Source organism: Panthera pardus, unplaced genomic scaffold (assembly GCF_024362965.1).
Source record: "Panthera pardus isolate Hobbes unplaced genomic scaffold, ASM2436296v1 HiC_scaffold_13, whole genome shotgun sequence".
Lineage (NCBI taxonomy): Eukaryota > Metazoa > Chordata > Mammalia > Carnivora > Felidae > Panthera > Panthera pardus.
The window spans coordinates 82,757,359-82,765,074 of record NW_026526688.1 but is presented as its reverse complement, the minus strand read 5'-3'; the positions used below and the strand labels follow the sequence as shown (position 1 = coordinate 82,765,074).

The 7,716-nt window shown below is 39.3% G+C and overlaps 1 pseudogene; it reads right to left on the bottom strand.

The window, feature by feature from the left end:
• Nucleotides 1-5,850: 5,850 nt before the first annotated feature.
• On the bottom strand, nt 5,851-6,807 carry LOC109247075 (protein SEC13 homolog; annotated as a pseudogene).
• Nucleotides 6,808-7,716: the final 909 nt, after the last annotated feature.

The following is a 7,716-nucleotide window of genomic DNA, read 5'->3' as shown; positions in this document are numbered from 1 at the left end:
TATAAAGATTTAAAAAGTAATTATCTTCGGGTCTCTTTAGGATTTGAAAGTCTAATTAAAGAAAGTTTAAGACACTATAAGTCTTAAAGAATTAAGTTTATAACATCCAATCCAATCAGAGTTTGCGATTAAAGTGAGAAGCAGGTATGTTAAAGATTGCAGAAACATAAATCTTAGCCAGGATTTAGTTGCTCACAAAACTGAAGTTTCAGAGAGATTCGGGTCTATAACTGTGCTGAACAAAGACAGGTAAGTCCAGATCCCCTTTTCTAGCTGGCATTAGGAATGCACCCTGGCACACACTTTGTGTTAATGATAAATGCTGCCTTGTTGGGTTATATTGGGTAGAAAATGGCTGTGAGACACAACTGGCAGAAGTCATGGAGAAGGGCAAGGACATGGGTTTTGAAACATCTACTCCTTTAGATGACATCTATACTTATGCATAAAATTCACTCCATCCTGTTTATTCCTATATCCTCTCTTTGCTTTGTTTCTTTCAGGCTATACATTTTCTTAAAATATGTGAACGAATCTATTGTTTTATGCATGCATCAACCCAAGATCTAAAGGATATGAAGATATGAGGCTCCTGGGTGCCTCAGTCGGTTAAGTGCCCAACTCTCAGTTTTTGACTCAGGTCATGATCTCAAGGTTTCAGGAGTTTGAGCCTCACATAGGGCTGTGCGCTGATGGTGTGGAGCCTGCTTCAGATTCTCTCTCTCTCTCTCTCTCTCTCTCTCTCCCTGTCTCTCTGCCCCTTTCTTACTCACATTGTCTCTCTCTCAAAATAAATAAATAAACTTTAAAAAATTAAAAAAAATAAAGGATATAAAGATCGACAGAATTTTGCTGTGTACTAAAAATTGTCCATGTTTTTCTCTCGGGAATGAAAAAGTTTTAAAGGTGAAAAATAAACATCTGAGAAAAAAGGGTAAAGGAAAAATGTTTTTGTTGATTATATGTCAACATCTAAAAACAAATCTTATCCTGAAATATCAGCAATTCAAGTAAATTGGCATAGGATGTGTTCAGAAGAACACGTTCTAGTAGGAAAAAAAATCAATAAACTTTATCTCAAAAAAATCAACTTTAGGATCATTTTTTGGAAGGTGTGCCTTTGAGATAGCTGAATATATTTCTTTCAGGCAGATGAATTATGACTTCTTGGGTAAAAAATAAAAGCTGTAGAAGTCTGTGACAATCACTAGAAGGGAGAATGGTGATATTCATCACTTTGGCTTTGGCCAGGGTAGGTAAACAGATCCATTTAAAATTTTGCTGGCAGAGGGATATTTGAAAAGCACTTCTAAAGTTATCTATTTTTCCAAACAATTTTCTTCATGTTCTACCACCTTGGGGGAGCTTTATGGAAACGAATGAGCAGTAAATAGACTCTGTATTAGAGAGGAAGAGCTTGCTACTAGCATACTAATTTACTTGTATTACTGAGATTTCAGGAGAGAATTTGCTTTTAGATGTTTACATACGATCAAAAAAAGTATTTTTCCTTTACTCCTTTCTCTCAATTATTTTTCACCTCCAAAGTTTTTACATTCCTGAGAGAAAAATATGGACTGTTTTCAGTATACAAAGCAAAATTCTGCCTTCTTTTTCAAGCCTGGCGTTTCAAGTTTGACCCATACCACAGTGAAGGAGATATGTTTTGTCCGACATCCCTTCGGCAGCGCTAAAAGATATACCAAAAGTCACGTGAGCAAGTTAAGCCTTGTAGAATTTACTTCGATGTCTTCGAAAAATGGAAAAATGCTCACCCATCAGGAAAAAAGAGACCAAAGGAGAATTATGATTTCCCCTTCATAGGTAGTTTTTAAAAAATGTTTTTTTTTTTTTTTTTTAATCAAGCTCAGAATTATTTTGTTTACACCGAAGTGTATTGCTCAGTGCCATGGTAATAATCAGATGCAGAGTTCGACAATAGGTATGATTCCTTACCGGATATAAATAAGAGTTTAATATCATTTTCTATCTCTGGGTGAAAATAAATAGCTCTGAAAAGTTGATTATTCTCATTTTCTTGCACACTTGGCCTCTAATAGTCATTTTGTGTCATTCTTGTCAGGGTCCTGATACGAAGTTGGATTGTATGTGTCATATTAGCTGTAAGCCTTTACTGAAAGTGAAATGAGAAATGCCTTTGCTAGCAATTTAGAATTCTAAATTGCCAGTCTTCCTTGATTTTAGTTTGCCCCTCATCAACCAGCCTGTGATAGACTCATGCATGGATTTTGGAGTTAGATTGCAGGTTGAAACTTTACGCAGCCCCTTATATTTGTATTTGGTCTGTTATGCCCAGAATTCGTGATCCCCAAAGACCACCAGGGAGCTGAGTCTGATGCAAAAGCAAAGAGACTTTATTCGAGCTAGCTGGAGCTCAATCCCCTACCTGTACCGATGCAGTGGTGAGATGCCGGAGAGAGAGCGAGTTTCAAAGGCACAAAAGTTTTATAGGGATCTAGGGGCAGTTGGTGGGGTAATGGTCGTGGCCTTAGCTGATTGGCTGGGGAAGGGTCAGAGTCCCGTGGTGCAGGTTGCCAGGCGTGGCTTGAACGGGAAGTTTGAACAGGTGAGCGGGAAGTTACTCAAGGGGAGGAGGCGTGGTCTGAGGTTTGAGTGGGAATTTCTTTCTGTGGTTTTCCTGGAAAGGGGCCATGTCGGGGACATAGTCACTCAAGATGGAGGACACAGAACAAAATGGAGTCAGCCGGTCTAGGTCCCCTCTTTCAGGCCAAGTCCCTTTTGAAGCCTCTCCCCCACTGCCCCCCCCCCCCCCCCACCATTGGTAGAATGGGAATAATAAATATACTGGCTTCATGGAGTTGTGAGACACAAAGGAAGTAACATGAGGGGCGGATCTAACTCAGGGTCTATTACTGGCAGTAGCAGTGCTCCATGGAAAACTGCAATTTTTTGTGACACTGCTATTGGTATGATAAAGGGGTATTTCAAGTCTCCTCATGGTTACCACAGGGTATCTTCCCTGGGGATGAGCAACAAGCCAGAGGACTCAGAAAGCCAATGAGCTCTAATACTGAGATGTGCTCAGGAGGTGTAGTCATTGTCATTGGGTTTAATAATCATCAAAGAGAGTGACTCACTTCTTAGAAAAAGTGACTTGTAACTCCAAGGCCCTCAAAGACTGTGACCAGTAGGCACTGCCCTCTGATGTGCTTATCTAATTATAGGTTAGCTATAGTTAATTAAACACCTTAAATCTGATCATTTCTACCTAGGAATGTATATTACCTAGGCTAATATGCTATAGAAAACCTTGAGCCTGATACAGAACCTGGCAGAGGGTAAGCAGGTATTTAATATATATGTTTATAGCTTGTGGAGTAAACCCAGATCTTTCCTTGGTGCTGGGTTAGCACTCTGGGAGCATACCTCGATGGACCTTAGCTAATCTAAGCTGCTGAATAATCCTTGAGGTGAGCTGAAACAGTTTGTTATTCCTTTATTTCTACTAACGTTTATTGAGTTTATATGGAAATGCTATAGTTGGCAGTCATATTCACAATTTTGCTTAACCCTTACCCTAGTCCTTCAATGTAAATATTATTCTTAGTTTCACATAGGGGAACAGAGACTTAGGTAAAGTGACCTACTGACAGTAGCAATGTGTAGACTTATATGACACCTTGGCTACTATCCAGATAGTGGTGTGCCTTGCCCAGAGAGGATTTGGGACACAAAGAGCTGTCATATTCAGTTGCTTCCAAAATCTTTCTTTGAGAGTGTATTATTTAAATACATTCTTCATTTTAGGCTTGGGCCATGTTATGGACTGAATGTCCATAACAAATTTATATGTGGAAGCTATAACTCCTTATGTGACTGTATTTAGAAATGGAAGTAATTAAGGTTAAATGAGATCATAAGAGTGTGACCTTGATGTGATAGGATTAGTATTCTTATAAGAAGAGATACCATAGAGATTGCTTTCTGTTTTTACCATATGGGGACACAGAAAGAAGGCAATTATCTATAAGTCAGGAAGTGAGTTCTCCCCAGGAGCTAAACACTGTTGGAAATTGATCTTGAACTTTCCAGCCTTGAAAACTGTGAAAAAAATAAATTTCTGTTGTTTAAATCCTGTAGTCTGTGACATTTTGTTATGGCAGCCTGAGCAGACTGAGATAGGCCAACACAAGCCTTGGATAGTCTCTTGTATGCTTGCTGGTTTACTGGTTGACAGAAATAAGGTATACAAAAAAATTAAAGGCATATTTTCCTTTCCATTTGTTTATTTAGACTTAAGATTTAAAAAAAAATTTTTATATATAATTTATTGTCAAATTGGTTTCCATACAACACCCAGTGCTCATCCCAACAGGTGCCCTCCTCAATGCCCATCACCCACTTTCCCTCTCCCCCATCCCCCATCAGTCCTCAGTTTGTTCTCAGTATTTAAAATAGACTTAAGATTTTTTTTTAAAGCACTTTTAGGTTCACAGAATAATTAAAAGGAAAGTATAGAGATTTCCTCTGCCCCCGCAATGCATAGCCTTGTCCCTTATCAACATCTTCCAACAGAGTGGTACCTTTGTTACAATTGATGAACCTACATTGATGTATCATAATCACCTGAAGTCCAGGGTTTACATCAGGGTTCACTGTTGGTGTTGGACAGTCCATGGGTTTGGAAAAATGTATAATGACATGTAGCTATCATTATATGGTATCATACAGAGTATTTTTATACCCTAGAAATCCTCTGTGCTCCACCTATTTATTCATCTCTCCTCACCCAACCCTGGTAACCACTGATCTTTTTACCGCCTCCATATTTTTGCTTTTTCCAGAATGTCATGTAGTTGGAATCATACAGTATGTAGACTTTTCAGATGGGCTCCTTTCATTTTGTAATATGCATTTAAGTTTCCTCTATGTTTTTTCATGGATTGATAGTGTATTCGTTTTTAGCGCCAAATAATATTCCGTTGTGTGGATATACCACAGTTTTTTATCCATTCACCTAGTGAAAGACATATTGGTTGCTTCTAAGTACTGGAAAGTGTAAACAACGCTGCTGTAAATGTCCATGTATAGGTTTTTTGTGTGGATATAAGTTTTCAACACCTTTGGATAACTACCAAGCAGTGTGATTACTGGATCAGAGGGTCAGAATATATATGTGTTTAATGTTTTATAAGAAACTGCCAAACTCTCCCAAAATGGTTGTATCTTTTTTGCATTTCTACCAGCTCTATATCCTTGCCAGCATGTGGTGTTGTCAGTTTTCTGGATTTTGCCATTCTAAAATATATATATATTTTATCTATAAAATATATATACTTCGATGAAGTGTCTGGTAAGGTCTCTGGCCCATTTTTTAGTTGGGTTGTTTGTACTCTTACTGTTGACTTTAAGGGTTCTTTGTACATTTTGAATATCGTCCTTTATCAGATGCATCTTTTGCAAATATTTTTCTCCCAGTCTGTGACGTGTCTTCTCATTCTCTCGACATTGTCTTTTTCAGAGCAGATTTTTTTTTTTTATGAGCAATATGAGTTGATTTAACTATTTTGGAAACAACCCCTTCCCCCCCAATAATGTCTGAACCTAAAAGGTACGTAAAAATGGCAAAACATATTTTAAAATAGATTTGAAGGTCATTGTAGCTTTTTCCTCATCACATGAACTCTTTCTGCAGGACAGTAAATTACAAACCATTTCAAACTGTGTTAAAGCACATAATCAATCTGGCTGCATTTGTAGCTGCTTCTGGGAAAGTAATCTTGTTGGAGCTATTCCTCTGGGCTGTTTGGTCAGTTGGTCCAGAAGAAGAAGTCCTGGAGACAGCAGTGGGCCTCACCTGTCTTGTCACTACTCATTCTGCTCGTCCGCTGTGATGGAAGCAGGCACAGAATCCTGGCCCTTGTTGACATCACTGGTGCACACCCACTGCCCATTGATGGACTCCTTCCACAGGGCCTCCTTATTATTTCTGCCTGAGAAAGGCAGGATGTTGGCCGTGATGGACCAGCTCACATGCCACACATCATTGAACTTACGCAGCAGTTTGAGCAACCACATATTGCCTGAGGCATTGTCATGGGTCCAAATGAACATATGACCATCCTGGGAGCTGCTGGTGATGGTGCTGGTGAGCAGGCTAATGGAGAGGGCCCAGGCCACATCACGAACCCAGTCACTGTGCACTTGTAGCTTCTGTTTCTTCTGTTGGCTGGTCTCCTCTTCCTTCCACAGCTTGATGAGGTTGTCACAGCCACTTGATGCAAACTTCTTAATGCAGTTGGGCTTCTGCGCCGATAGCTGGACTATGAGGCTTCCAGGTTCAAAAGGAGGGGGTCAACTGACTGCATTGCGGCCAATAATGTGAGCATTGTTGATCTTTTTCACTTCCTACTGGTCATCTCCCGTGTACGACAGCAGGGATATGGCCCCATCTGAGTTGATATAGGCCATAGTCATGGAAGGGTCCAGCACACAGAATTTACTGAGAAGTCATATTCTGTATGCTTGTCCGTCCGTCTTCTCCCAGATGCCATTCTCTTCTTTCTTGATAAGGATTTTTTGGTCAAAGGAGCAGCATGCCAGGATGTTGACATACAGAGAGTGGTCCCAGGCCACTTTCCACACAGGATCCTCATGACCCCTGAGGTCACCAATGAGGATCTGCCCTCCACTGTGCACACTGAAGATTCTGATGGACCTGTCTGATGAACAGGTTGCCAGGCAGGTGCCATAGTGATCCATTTGGGCATCGTGAATCATGTCCTAGTAAGAGGCGTCTACAGTGTTGATTGCTGACACCATGGCCTTGATGGCAGCGGCTCCCGGTCTTGGATGTGGCAGCTCCTGGTGGTGCCCCTGAACAGCTCCTCCAGAGCAGAAATTTTTAATTTTAGTGAAGCCCAGCTTATCAATAATTTTTTTCATGGTTTATGCCTATGGTGTTTTACCTATGAAGTCATCACCATACCCAAGTTCATTTAGGTTTTCTAAGGGTTTTATTGATTTGCATTTTACATTTATGTCTATGATTTATTTTGAGTTAATTTTTGTGACAGGTTTAAGTTCTGTGTCCAGATTTTGTTTTGCATGTAGTATGTCCAGTTGTTTGAGCACCATTTGTTAAAAAGACTATCTTTTTTTTCCATCATACTCCCGTTGCTCTTTTGCCAAAGATCAGTTGACTATATTTATGTGGGTCTATTTCTAGGCCACTTATTCTGCACCATTGACCTATGTGACTATTCTTTCACCAATACTACACTGGATTGGCTACTATAGTTTTATAGTAAGTCCTGAGATCTGGTACTGTCAGTCCTCCAACATTTTCTTCTCCTGCAATATTGTGTCAGCTGTTCTTGGTCTTTGCCTCTCCATACAAACTTTAGAATCAGTTTGTCATTATCCACAAAATAACTTGCTGAAATTTTATTAGGATTACAGTGAATCTTTAGATCAAGTTGGGAGGAACTGTCATCTTGACAATATAGTGTCTTCTTATTCATAAATGTGGCATATCTCTCCATTTACTTAGTTCTTACATTTCATTCATCAGAGTTTAATAGTTTTTCTTATATAGATCTTATACTTATTTTTTTTAGAATTACACCTAAGTATTTAATTTCCTTAGGTTCTAATGTAAATGGTATTGCGTTTTTAATTTCAAGTTCTACTTGCTCATTGCTGGTATACAGGAAGGCAATTGACTTTTGTATA